This window comes from Macrotis lagotis, chromosome 7 (assembly GCF_037893015.1).
Source record: "Macrotis lagotis isolate mMagLag1 chromosome 7, bilby.v1.9.chrom.fasta, whole genome shotgun sequence".
Classification (NCBI taxonomy): domain Eukaryota; kingdom Metazoa; phylum Chordata; class Mammalia; order Peramelemorphia; family Peramelidae; genus Macrotis; species Macrotis lagotis.
In genome coordinates this window covers 150,058,846-150,074,965 of record NC_133664.1, presented here as the reverse complement: position 1 = coordinate 150,074,965, position 16,120 = coordinate 150,058,846, and the positions used below count along the sequence as shown (strand labels likewise).

General features: G+C 34.4%; 1 pseudogene; it reads right to left on the bottom strand.

The window, feature by feature from the left end:
* Positions 1-1,069: 1,069 nt before the first annotated feature.
* The window catches only part of LOC141494177 (Y-box-binding protein 1 pseudogene), a 62,499-nt pseudogene continuing 47,448 nt past the window's right edge, over positions 1,070-16,120 (bottom strand).

The following is a 16,120-nucleotide window of genomic DNA, read 5'->3' as shown; positions in this document are numbered from 1 at the left end:
AATAATATCAAAAATATTTATTCAATACTATATGGCATGCATTGTCCTAAGTACTGGCAGAAGACATACAAACATGAAAACAAAAACCCTGCTCCCATAAGCCTTAGTTCTAATATGAGAATCACAGGGCCAGGGAAATGGTCAGTAAAGCTTAGAAGTTTACAGGAATATGAATAGGGTCATAGGAAAGTAGACACAAACACCCTAACTAGCAATATGGCAGAGCTAATTTAATTATGGGAAGGTTTCTAGAACTGGGGGTAAAGAGGAAAGGAGGATAATGAGGAGGAAAGAAAGAAACCACTTAGCAACTTGTTATTAAGGATATTGTGAAGGAGGTGGTCAGAAAGGAGAGAGAGCAATAAATCATGACTGAATCTATCCCGAAAAAATGACAGTCACCAATCAAGAGAATGGGCTCCATGGTAAACTGATACATAATATTCAGAGTACAGTATTCAGAGTAGGTTAAGAAGTCTGTCTGAATTTTTCTTTTTTCAAACCCTGAATTTAGGCAGAAGAGATGACTCATTGCCTGGATAGCTATCTCTATAACTTCAAGTTTTCACTGTAGGAGTCTCTTAGAGAAATATTTTTTCTTCATTATTTATTCCTCAAATATTTATGTTCATCAATAGAGACTAATAGAACTTCATGTTGGTAACTAAAATTTGGGCCATTCCTATCTGAATTGAAAAGAAACCCTTAAATAAGAGTTTTTAAAAAGAAAAAAAATTCAAATCAAAGGTGCTTTGATTGGTGAGCTAGGTATTAGAACTGTAATTACATTAGTATAAGGATCTCTCAGGTGAGAAAGTTTGTCAATGCAGATCAGCATTTTTCTTTAACTTACAATCTTATAGAGTTGTCTAAAAGACTGAGAGGCCAATTGTTTTACCCTGGGTCATATGATTACTGGCTGTCCGGGTCAGGAGTAGAATTCAGTTCTTCCTAGCTTCGAGGTCAGTTCATCATACCAAACTCATTAGTAGTAAAGTTTAGGGAAGAGAGAAAGGAGTTTAAAAAACTGATTTAATTTTACTTTTCTTTTTTTAAATTTAAAGACCTTTATTAACAGGTGCTTGCAGTTTGTGGATTTTTGAAAAAATCAGGTGTACTTTTATACAAATTAAAAATGAGGTTCTTAAAAATCTCAACTTGACCAGATATGAAACAATTTGAAAACCTTTAGAGGTGTATTGAGAAAACCAGGCTTTTAAAAAAAACATCTTTGTCATTCCCCAAAAGAGACCTTTTTTTTAGGTAAAAATAATAAAAACCCCATGCTGCATAGATAATGCAGAGAGCTCTAGTTATTTGGTCAATAGCAGAAAGCAAGCACTTAGGTCTTTCATTCCAAATCTTTTGTTCATTTCTTATTATTGCTGGAATTTCATATTCTTTCTTCTCCCATGATGACTAAAGCCTTGGGAGCGGACGTATCCTCAGCTGGTGGTTCGGGCGCCTTTTGTCTTTGCCATCTTGTGGTTTAGGGTTCTCCGGGTTTCTGCGTCGGTCATTGAGGTTACGGTGGCACCGACGTTGAGGTGGCTACTGACCCTGGGGCTCATCTCCTTGGTTCTCTTTGTCTTCTTCATTACTTTCCTCTCTAGGCTGTCTTTGACGAGGAGGGCCCCTGCGGAATAGTGGTCTATAACCCTGATGCATATTCTGTCCCACCAGTCTACCTTGTTCTCCTGCACCCTGGGTGCCAGCACCCTCCATGACTTCTCCTGCACAGGAGGGTTGGGATACTGTGGTCGATGCCCATAGGGTCTCCACATGTAGTAAGGGGGCAACCATTGGTAGGGACGACGTTGTTGGGGCTGGCCTTCTGGAGCGCTCTCTGATCCCTCATTCTTTTCCCCACTGTCACTATTCTGGTAATTCTGGAACTTTTTTAAACCATTATTTTCAAAATTTCTAAACCTGCATTTTGTTAATATTGTGCATCCTTTATTTTGCCTAAGCCTTATTTTTTTTTGATTAATAGTGACTCAAAAAGACTGAACTGATGTGAATCCAGTGATATTTAATCTTAGTTTTTAAGTGACCTGCATCTGAAAACAGAACTGTCTCAGGAGTCTGACCCAGCTACAGACTGGGTTTTAGGCCAAATCATTTGTAATTATTTCTGTAAAGGAGACTTTGAAAGCTCCTACTAGTTAAAGTAAATAGGTGAAGTACTGAGTGCATTATCCATATAGGTTGTGTGTGTCCATGTGAGTCTGTAGCTTAGAGGGAGTTATAAATAGATATCTCTCATCTTTTACCCACTTCCTCTAATGGAGATTTTGATTTTTGCCAGGAGAAGCAAGTGTTAGCTGCAGAGGTCATCCACTTTGCTCTCCTCAGAAAGGTGGGATATTGGACTATAACTATCTGATTTCCTAAGTATTGCTAATCATGTTAAAACAATTTTTAAATTCAAGTTGAGCCCTTTTTTTGATAATCCCTTAAGAAGTGTCCTAAATTGTGTACCAAACTGTGTACCTTTCTACTAAATGCAAATTCCATAATGAACACACATTCTGAATTGAAAATAAGTCCATTTGTCCAAATTGATAGCAAATAGGAACCAGAGAAGATATTCAGATGAAAATATATATCAGACAAGATACAAAATGAATGAGTTTGAATTCTTCCACTGGGAATGAGAGGGAGGGAGGGAGGGAGGGAGAGAGAGAGAGAGAGAGAGAGAGAGAGAGAGAGAGAGAGAGAGAGAGAGAGAGAGAGAGAGAGAAGAAAATCTGCAAACCTTTGTAACTTCTCTATTGAAGCCAGAAACCAGAAGACTGGCATTCCCCCTTTCTCAAGTTCTCATCAACTCTGTTCCTTATATAGATAATGAACATTATGTAATCAGTCTCCACTGATGAGGAGAAAGTTTTACAAATAGTCATTGAACTGTGAACTATGAGCAAAAATAACGAGCAGAAGAAGACAAAGTCATCTACTCCAACTGCTAAGCAGTTGCTCTCTACAGGGCAGACAAGTCAGCCTAGCTAAAAGAAGAGAGTGATCTGAGGGGACAGACAGGAAGTGGCATGAGTTCATCTCTCTTTATACTCCATAGAAATCAGCCTGGGATACTGATTCCAAGAGCCCTTGTAATAATAGCACCACCATCCCTCTCCACTCTCACTGAGCATGAATCCTACTTCCAGCCCAGCCTCTACACACCCTTCTTCCAGGGGAGCAACACTTTTGGAGATGTCCCCGATCAACTGCTTTTGTTACTGAAGAATTGGAAAAAGACAAAAACAAAAAGCAACTCACCACAAAAATCCTTTGCATTGTTAAATAATACAACATCAAAAATCAATATAGTTTTGTCAGTGGAAATAACTTTAAAGAATATGCATTCTAACTCTCATGGGCTTTACTATTCCACCCTAAGGACATACAAAATCCCTCTCTATGTGTTGTCTCCCCATTGGAATGTGAAATCCTTGAGTGCAAGGTCTGTCATGCTTTTTAAATTTGGATTCCTGGTCCTTTGCACATAATAAAGTATTAATAAATATTTTCATTTTCATTTGTTCGTTCATTCATTTATTGGAACCTCACCTATCTCAGTATAGATTTGTCCTCAATTTTCCATTGAGAACATATTTTTAAGATGTTATTGAAAAGCCCAAATTCTTTTGTCCTCAGAAATATTCTAGATGGTTCTCTGGTCAAAGAATGAGGGAAGAGTACTGCTTTTCTCCATCACCTAAAAATTCCTTTTCAAGACTTGACTGAAATGTAATCAATATTAGCTGGTCATACAGTAGAAAACCTGTATTCTAATATAGCTTATTATTTTATTAAACACACATCTGCTGAGTTTTCTTAGTTAGTCCTAAATATTTCTCTTGTGGGATACTGCTTCATTTCATCAAATAAGCAATTTAAAAACCTTAGATTTAACTCACTGGAGCTAAAGAAATTATAGTTTATATTTTTATAATCTTTAGGGATAAAAATAAATTTTTATAATTGCCCAATTTAATTTTTATAATAAATTTTCATGGTAGATGATTGCAGACATGATCATCTTGATTTTATGAATTAGAAAATTGATGTTCAGAGAGGCTGTAACTTGTACAGTCACACAATAAGTGAAGAAAATAGGCCATTTATTTCTATAGTGTCTTGAAGGTAGATGTTTCAATGATACTTCAGTACCTTCTGAAATAAGCCAAAGTGAAGAATCAGTGGTACTTTTCAGCTTTGGTTAACCCACTCTGTATTGTAAAATAGTATTCCAGGAGGGGCAGAGACCAATGAGGAATTGTTTTTTCCATTGCCCCTCCTGAAAACAATAATTTTGTGTGGTTGTCAATGTCTTCAGTCTTTTTTATTAATGTTTTGTGGAAGACTTTTTAAAAATTTCACATTATTTTAATATCACCTTCTCACTGAATGTCTATCTAGTGAAGTAGTAAAACCAACTAACATATCATCTGTCTGGCAACATATGAGACATATTGTACCTTTAATATCCTGTCTCTTAAAATGAGAGGAAGGGAATATTCATTCTTATCTGTTCTCCAGAATCAAGAAAAGCCAAGATAATTAATTTGAGTTCAGCTGGCTTTCACTTTATTTTGTTCTACATTATCGTAGCCATATTCTTATTGGTCTCTTGATCTTACTTTCTTTGTCTTAAACTTTCCATGTTTCTCTGAATTATTCATCTGCCATTGCTTATAGCACAATAATATTCCAATATATTAATATATCACATTTTTAAATTTAGCTACTCTTCAATCAAGGGGTACCAGCCTTATTTCAAGTGTTCTTCAAGGCCTTTGTTCTTACCACCATTGATTCCTGCTCAATTTAGTTCCTAATTTTGTTATGAAAGATTACTTGAGAAATTAATAGCACACTAATCAAAATATCAATTAGTTAATTACTGTCAACCTTTTTCCCATGAACCTCATCAAAGGGGCAACTCTTGTGGAGGTACAACCTGACCTCTGCAACTGAACATGTCCTTTACTCCCAAGATTATGAGAACTAAATGAGATAACCTAATCACTTTGAAATCTTAAGGTGAGTTATATGTATATATGAATTGCTAATATTATAATTGTAATATTCATTCATATAGATTTTTATAGTGAGGGACACAAGGCAGAAAATTCTGGACAGAGTCAGAATGATCAGTCAAGTTGAATCCCTCTTAGACCTTTACTAACTGTGTGACACTAGACAAATCACAGCTTATTTCAGTCTCAGTTTTCTCATTTGTAAAATGCTGATAATAATATCTGCATTGCATTGTGTGAGAATCAAATGATTTAATATATGTAAATTTTTACATATATTTTTAAAATCATAAAATCTTAAAAAGCTTAAAAAATCTTAAATTTTAGAAAATTTTAAAATCTTAAAACAATATGTGTTAGCTATTATTCCTATTAATAAAAATCTTCTCCAGGTTGCTTTTGATTTTGCTGCTTCTTCCATTTAGAAAGTCTGTCATGTTCGTTTTTTGCTAACAAAATTACTATACATCTTTTGACGTCTAACTCAAATGCCACCTTAATCAACTTTCTTTCAAATTTGTCCTTTGTCTCCTTTGCATATCTAACATGGGATTTTATTTTTCATCTCTAAATCAGTTTTCATATATTGTGTGTTTGTGCTTTCCTTCTATTAATAGTATTAATAATAATTTTGTTATGAAAGGCTACTTGTGAGAATTTAATGGCACATTAATCTGAATAGCATGATATAGGTATATGAATGTGTTTAAGGTTTGGTGTGAGGGCAAGAATTGGATCTTATTTTTTTCTTTATCTCCTCAAACCAACAATATCACACACTCAATAAAGGCTTAATAAATGTTTGTTGACTTTATTGTTAGGCAAATGAGTGAGTTTAAGAATCAATTCAGAGTTTTTACTACAGTGACTAGTACATAATGGACAAAAATAGTTCATTGACTAATCCATAGTTGCAATTTATAAAAATATTTTAGTGATATTTTATGTTTATCTATTTCTTTATGGTTAAGCACTTGCATATATGTTATCCAGCTAGATTTTTAAAAATTGCCAGGAGCTTTCATACCTTATTAGGATAAGGATACAATGAAATTCATCACTTATACAGAGTCACACAGTCATTTTGTGTCAGAGCAGGACTTGAACCTTGGTCTTCTGGATTTTCATTGCTGTCAGCATTATTATCCTTATTCTATAGGCAGGGGGAAATTGGCATTCTGGTTAAGCAGCTTCCTAAAAGAGATCTATGCTTATAATTCTTGCTCATTTGACTCCTAGGCCAGTGGTCTTACTATTTAACTGGAAGTCTCTCTGCACTATTTATTAATTTGGAGCCCAACCCAAATCTATGCTTTCAGCTATTACTGGGGAATATAGGGAATTTAAACATTTAATAGGGCTTCTTGTCATCAGCCATGGATAAGTGGGTAGAAACTTGGAGCTATCCTAACCCTTCCCCACCTTCAAATTAAAGAGCAAAATGAGTAAGGACAGTTTGATCTTGTCTTTCAGTTCACAGGGCAAAGTTCCTCCCCTTCATCTGAGCCCCACTTTTTTCTTATATTGACTAAAGTTGAAGTTTTCTGTATTGTCTGACTCTCTTGTTTTATATAAGACATGAGAAGTGGCATTTATCTCCTTTCCAAGGTCAGTTTGAAAGACTCACTAAATGTGGCTGGATGTCTTGTTTCAATCAGTCAGTGCCAAATATCAGACAGACATAACCTTTCTGAGCTGACTCCTTGTACAAGAAAGTTCCCAAATACTTGGCTAGGTTATAGGAAAATTTAATGAATGGACTAATCAATCATGAATAAGACAAGCCACAGTGGAATCTATTCCAAACTGAAACTGAATAGAACCATATTTCTGTTTTTTTTTTAAAATAAAACAGAGATTCTTAGACTCATAGAATTTTCATCTTAAAGAATCTTCTAGCTCAAACCTCTTATTGTAGTCTTTGTCCTTCATTCTCAAAGAAGACCATGACATCAGGGAGGTGATGAGATGACAAATACATGAATGGGATTTGAGGGAGGGGGAATGCTGTGTTAAGTCCCCAGCCTCACTCTCTCTTCCAGAGCCACCTGGGTCCAATGGCCAGATATGAATAGGGACAATTTTAGAAGGTCTCAGATGTGAGGCAATCAGGATTAAGTGACTTGCCCAAAGTCACACAGCTAGTGTCCTCCTGACTCCAAAGCCAGTACTCTATCCATTGTGCCATCTGGCTGCCTCTTTTTGTACAGATGAGGAAATTGACTTGTCATTCTACAATCTCTGAAATTAGTTTTTTTCCTTGATTTCCATGAATTTGAATGGGAGGAAAAATAACATCTTTATTTTCACTAACCTCTAACTGAAATTTATCATATCCTTTAATGATGAATTAAAAAGTAAATATTTTGACAAGGCATCCATAGGCTTCACCAGATTTCCCAGGGGTTCATGGTGCAAAAAAATAGGTTAAGTATTTTTCCTTAAATGAGTAACAGCTAAATCTGGACTACTTTACTTGTATTCAGAATGGAGGAGACACATTGTCCAAACCCCCAGTTACTGTTTGTTTTACCAACAGACCACACAGAAACCTGATATTCAAATATTTAAATGGTACAGAAAAGCAGAGTATATAGGAAAAAAATCATTCAGTTGGATAACCTTCAGTTCACAAATGCAAATACCTGAAGAATCATACATTGTTGGAAACAATATCTGGAAAAACTCCTTCTAAGAGGTAAGGAAAGGTTTTGACTTTTATGACTTTTTTTTGACATACCTGAAAAAAATCTCTTTTGTCCAAATTATCCTAATTTACTCTCTTGACAACTGGATGTACCTCACTACTGCTGTTACTCTGCTGCACAGATCTTTAGGGAGTGGTCTTGCAATTCCTTTCCCATGGCTGCTGCCCCATCTCTGATATAAAATCTATTGTCAGAATGCTTACCTGCCATCTTCAACTCCTCTGTTGTCTACTAAAGCTTTTCTCCTGCTCCTTCAGTGTTTTTGCCTCAGGGAAATGTCACTACTTTCTTAGGAGATTCACTCAGGCTTCACGACCTAGATCTAGATCTAGGCAATTGTTCTCAACTCCACCATTTACTTCACAGCTGTGCCCTTTATTACCCAGAAGAGGGCCATTCAGGTAGCTTGTAAAACTCATGGACTCACCTTTCTTAGGGAAAGGGTCCCTAGTTGTATTATTTATTGTACCTTGTCAATTAAATTTCATCAACCTCTTCCTCACCTTAGCATGTAGTATATATCCACTCTATATGGCCAAGGATTCCTTCTGTGTCTTTCTGGTAAACATTCACCCCAGATGTCATTTCAATCCTCATTCTGTTCTTACCTCCAGACAGCTGGTGTTTAGTCATGCAAAATGCCTCTGAGCATCAATGAACAGCATTAAGGTCCTAAAAATATTAGAAGAGATGGACAAAGGAGGGTGATCTTTGCTGCCATTCTATCTTTTGAAGCAAAACCTCTGTGATTTGCTGTTTTCTAGCAATAATTTTCATCACTAAGATTCAGGTTCCATTTGCCCTTTAAGGTCTAGTTAGGAGGTATTGTTGCCCAATTCAAAGGAAGATTTTCCTGGGGATAGAGTTAGGTTTTCATTTTTCAAGCTGATCAGTGAGCTTTGAATATTTCTTAGAGAGGACAGAAATGGGCTTCACATTTAAGTGTTATTTTGGTTCTTGAAAATTACCTAGATAAACATCGTGTAAATTCTTGATAGATATATTAGCTAGGTAATGCCTCTACATGTGAATTAAGATAAGAAATGAATGATTGTCTTCAGCTTCCTCCAGAAAGAGAGAGGATATGGTGCCAATAGAATAATGAATACAATAATAAATATGAGAGACATCTTGGCATTGCGAAAAGAGAATTAATCTCACTTAGGAAGATCTGGGTTCAAATGCCACTTTTAACTCACATTGTTTCCATGACCCTTGTTAAGTCTCTTAACCTCTCTGGTCAAGGAACCAGGAGTTCCCTATACTAATGAAATTACAATTTTATACCCCTTCCCACCTATAATATGGAACTTAAAATGCATTATTCTGTTTTCTTTTCTTTGTAAGAATTTTGTATAGTTACACTATTGGTAGCCCCTTTTTAATAGATAAGGAAACTGAGACAGAGCTCAAGTTTGAATTCAGGTCTTTAAAAAAATGCTATTTTTTACTTCAAATTCAGCACAGTATTTATTATGTTATGATAATAGTAAAGCAACAGTGTGGTGAAAGTGCAGAAATTAATGAACTTGTTAGCATAAGATGTGGATTTGAGTTTCCACACTCCTTCTTATTAGTTATGGGATCTTGAAATCAAACTCTCAGAGCTTCAGTTTCCTTATCTATATAATGGGGCCAATAATGTTGCATTATCCATCTTAGAAGATATTCTGCTTTGTAAAACAAAAAGCATTATATAAATGGGATTGATGGTTGTTCTTGCAAATGAGAAGAATGTCTTTTTACTTTCTTAAAAGTAGAATGGAATTAAATCCTTCCAATCAAGCACTAGGACTTCATCTTCGTCATTTTTCTTCTTCATTGAAGCTTTCTTTGTTTATGCCATATTTGAAATGAACTTGAAAGGAGGAAAACTTAGGATAAAATCGTTATATCTGGAATTTATGCCACACTGAAGTGATTATAAGTCTGAGAATCTGGTAACTGAAATGTTCAATTGAACTCATTAAACTTACATACAGAATTCTTCTTTGTAATCTTTACTTATTTGCTTGACTGTACACAATGTATCTCTGCTAGAATATACTGTGTTTGCACATTAGTTTCAGCTTCTGGCGAAAAACCTTGATGTACACTAACTTTCAGTCTTTATTCAGGCAAAACCCCAGGAGACAATCATCTGCTGTGTGCTTTCTTAAAGTCCCATCCACTGAATCCACTGGGGAATAGTTAAGCACAAGAATGTTGAGAGAAATAGATGTTATGTTAGTCCCAAAGAAAATAAAGGATAAACTACTCTGGGCAGGGACTTGATTGTGAAAGATGTAATCCTATGAGTAAAAGTCAAAGAAAAGATAGAATTCATTTGATTTGTAGTTTCTCCCTGAAAACTGAACCCAGAAGCTTCTAGGTTATAAAATTGTAGCTTGTTATTGAATTTACTTAATCTACATAGCTGTCAGTTATGCTACTGAAAGTATGTCAAGCTCATTGACTATAAAAGCAAAAGAGAATTATGACTGCAGATGCCCCCAATCTTATAATTTATTCCTTCTTATAATAGGTTTACTTTGTCCAGTCATGGAAATGTTAAAAAGAAAGAAATCATAAGATTTCCATTTTGAATTTTAAGGACTAACAACCTTGACAAGTACAGCTAAGTATGGATGAGTAAGGATGATGAATAGTATTTCAATAAAATTTCCAAAATTAATATAAATAATAACAGGAGACTTCTTGATCACTTCTCCATTATCTGGTGAATTTTGCTTATGGAATAAGAAACTGGATTTTTTTCAGGATAATATATATATATATATATATATATATATTACTTTTCTAAAAATATAAATTAAGTTGTTGAACTTTCTTCACAGAATTCATTGGATAACTGCAAATTCTTCGCTTTGCTTGTATTGCTCTTCTATGACCAGAATCTCTCTTATAAAACAAAACTGATAGAAGAGACTAAGTGCAAGTTTCAAATGGACAACTTGATGCCAAAGCATGATGCCTTTTTAGAAACATTTATTTAGAAAAATCATTCTGATATTATGAAGAATTCCATAAAGTTCATAAATTACTTTTGGTAACAGGTAAAGAAAATTAGAGAGGCAGCATGACATAATGGAGGGTTGATTTCAGATTAGAAAGAACTAAGTTCAAGCTCTGCCTCTGACAAATACATATACTATGGGGTAGATAATATAATGGTTTAGCACCCTAGGTAGCTCTCTGAAACTAAAAGCTCAGATTATGTGTTAGGGTAGGTGAGTGAATAACTGTGAGAGAAATTCCCTACAATAATGAAAGAGTAGATCCCAACCCTCAGTCAATACCCAAATTCATTTTTTACCTGATCGATTTGAGGTTACCTTCAATGAGCTCTATCTGAGTCTGGTCGAACTCCTTCCAGAAATTCACCACAGGGGGAGCACTCCATATGATGGAAACCTCTCTTTACTTTTCCTGATATTGTGAGTTTATTTGTCTGTGCTCATGTCTTCCTTCTTTCTTATCATGTGATCATCCTGTCTTCCCTTCTTTTCCACAATTCCTTGATGTGATCTTTTTACTCCTTTGTAACACTTCTTGTACTGCTAATATATGGGCCTCTCTATTGCCATCTACATAACAGGCATTTTTAATTCTCTGTAGGTAGTTTTATTCCATATCTTACAATCATAAAGCAAAATTAGTAGAAAGTCAGGATTGCTCTCATGGGAAATTTGTGGTTAGTAAAGAAGATTGTAATTTTCTGAAAGCAATTCACCCTGGACTTTACTTGATTGAGCCAAAGTTCTTAGTTAAAATCATGGTTGAACTCTTTAGACTGCCTATCAAAATTCACATTGAAATTTGAGAAGTAGACATTTTTCTTCCATTTGAATTTTTTTTTTTGTGGATGGCAAGGCCAAGTTACTTTTAGTGAGTGTGGATTGCTACCAGTAGATTCTGTGATGTAATCAGTACAATATCATTCCCACATAGGAGCATCTGGATGACTTCATAATCCACAGGGACTTCTTTGATTTAGGCTATATCTCCTATGTCACTGTGACGAATATCTTTGGTTGGCAAATATCTCCTTGTTCAATGTTTATGATCAGAAAACTGCTGAACTGAGTTATTTCTATTATATGCTACTTTCTTACCTTAGATTGATTTGAGATTATCTCGAATTTAACTTGAAAGTATCACATGTGTCTTGTGAGCACCTAGAGAGCAACGATAGTTTCATCTTTCATTGTTTCACCAGCTCTTAGGGCAATGCCTGGAACATGGTAGACATTTAAAACATTAATCTCATCTGACTATATAATTTTGATGGATAGAAGACACTTTGAAATAAAAGAGCCTAACAGTTGCATTATATTCTACAAAAATAAGTGTAATCTTATATTGTCCACATCTTATAATTAAATATTAAGGGAAATCATAAGGATGTGTTCCAGTTAAGTATATTGCTTTGGAAATATTTAAGTAGGTTATTATTGATTTAGTATGGGTTTTCTTTTTTTTTAACTAAGGTCTGAGATTTTCCCACACCTTTGCTATTTTTCCCCTTCTTTGAATAATTATAGTAGTATTCTGAAACTAGCTTATTCAGGCTCATGAAAGTTGGTTGTTAATTTTTTTTTTTTTTTTTTTTTAGTTTTTGCAAGGCAATGGGGTTAAGTGGCTTGCCCAAGGCCACATAGCTACGTAATTATTAAGTGTCTGAGGCTAGATTTGAATTCAGGTACTCCTGACTACAGGGCCAGTGCTCTATCCACTGCGCCACCTAGCTGCTCTGGTTGTTAATTTTCAATATGGGAATTATACATGGGAAATTGATAAAATCTACAAACCAGAGCTCGATTTATTTATTTTTTGATTGTCTAGTCTTAATAAATAAAGGATAAAATGTTAATGATGTCAATTAAATTTAACAGTATGCTGTGCTTATATTTTTTTCAGAGGTCAGATTGCTAAACATTTATCAGCATACCCCTGATTGTATACCATATAATGGATTACCTTTAACATGCAGCTTTTTTGTATGAACTTTGTCTAATTCTGTTGCTTTCTCATCTTTGTTCTAAGTAACAATTCTACCTCCTTTGTAAGCATTTTCAGAAATGTGATATTAATTGTTGGTCTCATTGTACTTGGTAGAGAAAAGAGTTTGTTATAATTTTTTTTCAGGAAATCTTTTCCATTTTTTCTTTTTGTTATCTTCCTATATCATCTTTGAATGCCCCTGGAATAATTTTGCATAGGTGAATCTTGATAAGCTTTCCTTAAGCTGATTTCACTTTCCACTTTTTTCTCCTTTATGAGAGGATCCTGCTCATAATTATCCATCATTCTTCTTTATAATATCTTATGAAAATTTATATTCTAACATGATGTTGCATTCCACAGTCATCTTTCTCCATTTATCAGGTTAAGCCAGATGTTTGCTGACTAGGGCATCTTCTTTTTGCTTTTGCTTTGTTTTTGATGCCTTTTTTTTTACAGAAGAAGCTATTATAATTAGTGTTATATCATGTTTATTGTCCATTTCCAATTTTTTAAATTTTGATTATTTATTTAAATAGTTCAGGATTAAGTTTTAATCACATCATATATTTTCCTCATTATTATTCCTTTTTTACCCTTCTAATTCTGATCTTAGCTTCAATCATCTGGCTATTTGAATAGATGACTCAGAACTAACCCTCTAATCAGTACAAAGTATTTTCCTTTCTTTTAGAATATAGTTTTTAAAATTTATGTCATTTCTTTCTTTTCTTCTACAAGATGTATATGTGACAATCCTCCCATTTAACTATAATTTTCTATTTTTGTCTGGTTTCAATTATAACAAATATGTCAAGATACATGTGTTTCAACTCCTCCAGAAAAATGTCCATTCATTGATGACTGGTCAAGAAATTCACTTTCAGAGTAACTATATTTAAATTAAAATATATCAATAGCCTAATTACATGAGAGTTTTAGCTTCCTTTGCTTCTTTTCTCATCACTCTGCTACCATGAGAATAGAAGGGAGTAGTATAGCTATGATTCTGAAGTTAGAGGACCTGGACCTGATCTTGGTTTTGATTATACCAGTGGCAAGTCCCCTGACCTTCCTGGTCCTCAGCTGTCTCAGGGAAGTTGGTCTAGATGATTTCTGATAACCTTTTCAATCCAAATAGTGGTATTCCTATTATAATAGAGTATTCTTTTTATACCCTCAGATATATTTCTAGTTATATATAATTTCAATCAATGTGACACTAAGGAAAAGTCCTGGGACAGGTAATCATTCTGGGTGTTCCCTCCAACATATCTCATAGATAGTTACACACATTAAAAGTCAAAGAGGAGACTGTGTGGTAAAATTTAGTTAAATTATTTTTGAAATGTTTTAGTTCAATGAGTTAGATATTTCATTATCCAGATTTGTCTACCTTCATGAGCAGAAGAAAAAAATTGTCATTTTAGATTATTGTCTTTCTGAGGAAAAAAGTATTAATCCTTAAATTCCATATCTATTATTAATTTCAAGAAGTATCTCACTTTTTTCTTTTTCTTTTTTTTTTTTTTTAGGATTTTGCAAGGCAAATGGGGTTAAGTGGCTTGCCCAAGGCCACACAGCTAGGTAATTATTAAGTGTCTGAGTCTGGATTTGAACTCAGGTACTCCTGACTCCAGTGCCAGTGCTCTATCCACTGTACCACCTAGCCTCCCCAGTATCTCACTTTTTAATAGTAAATTTAGCAACCTTTCTTTCTCCTCTATTGTTCCTGAAAATTTTATTATAGTAGGGTACTTGGAGACTTGCTTCCTATTGACCTGAAAGATATCATACAATAATTTTAAAAATAGTATTGTTATGTAATGTTACATATAATTAACCTTATATAGTACTTTATATAAAGTTGTATTCACTGGAAGTAAAAATTAGAGTATACTTGGAATGCTATAACTGTGTGTTTGTTAGCTAGTGGTCTTATCACTGTTCTGGGGGTACAGTTGAACAGAAATACTAGACTTAGAATCAGGAAACTTGGGTTCAAATTTTAGTTCTGAAGCTATCAGTTAAGCATGTATTAGACTACTTCTCTGTGCCAGTCACTATGCTAGGCAACAGGATGCAAAGATCTTAGATGCCACTTTACTTTGCAGACTCATTTTAAATATCTGTAAAATGGGGATAATAATAGCCACAGTAATTACCTCATAGGGTTGTTGTGAGACAACCCATAAAACACCTTGCCAATTTCAAAGTATTATTTAATTATAGTCATTACCTATGACTATACTTAAATTTTAACTATGAAATATTTTGAAAATTGTTGACTTAATTATTCTTGGCAAATTGTTCATTCTTGTTTGACTTCTCACTGACCCTTTGTCAATTTTGCCTCCTTCTACTGTTAGTTGGAGTATATTTAGACAATGCAGATGCATTTTAATTTTATATCTAACAAAAGGATAAAATAAATTGGCATTCACTCCATTTACTTCTCAACTTCCTCCCACAGTATGAACTCTTAGGGGATGTGTGGGATGGAGTGGACCTGAGATTTCATCTATGAAGGAAACTCAGGGTGAGGAAGCTTCCTCAAGCAATGTAGATAGAAATGATGCCACTACTTTTTAGTTTTAAAGAGATACCAGTAGGCACAAAGAGGCTAAGCAATTTTCCCAGGGTCAAGCAGCCAGGATGTATTAGAGGCAAGATACACTTGCCTCTCACATATTATGTAATTGAACTTTTTTTATATATAATTTTACATTATTTGACATGATTTTTCTTGATTATTATGACTAATGTAATTGTTATAGCTATCATAACAAAAAATCTTTATTGAGCTTTCCCTAATGCACAACATTGTGGTAGATGCTTTGCACTAGAACAGTCATTATTTTTAAATGTTTAGTGGACAAACAATTTTATGGATATATAGTAAGTCAATAAACATTTATTAAGTATGTAACATGTGCTAGGTTCTGTGTTGAGGACTAGTATAGAGCCTGGACTTATGATTATAATGTGTGTGTGTGTGTGTGTGTGTGTGTGTGTGTGTGTGTGTGTGTGTAAAAATAGGGAAGTTCCTGGTGAGGAAATTCTCTCTACCAATCCCTATCTTCTCTGAAAGTCATAATTTTAAAAAGAGTTACCTAGAGTAATGAGAGAATAAATGACTTGCCATAGATTACATAGCCAGTAGTTGTATGAATCAGGATTTGAAATCAAGTTTTCTTGGTTTAAGAACAGCTCCTTATCTACCATGCCATCCTGTCTCAACTTCTAAATGATAAAGGATAATAAAAGTAATACCATATTTGTAAGGAACTTTATTTTATTTTCCCTGAATCAATCCTAAGGTGTTAATGGAGCTATCATCTCTATTTCATACATGGGGAAAACTAA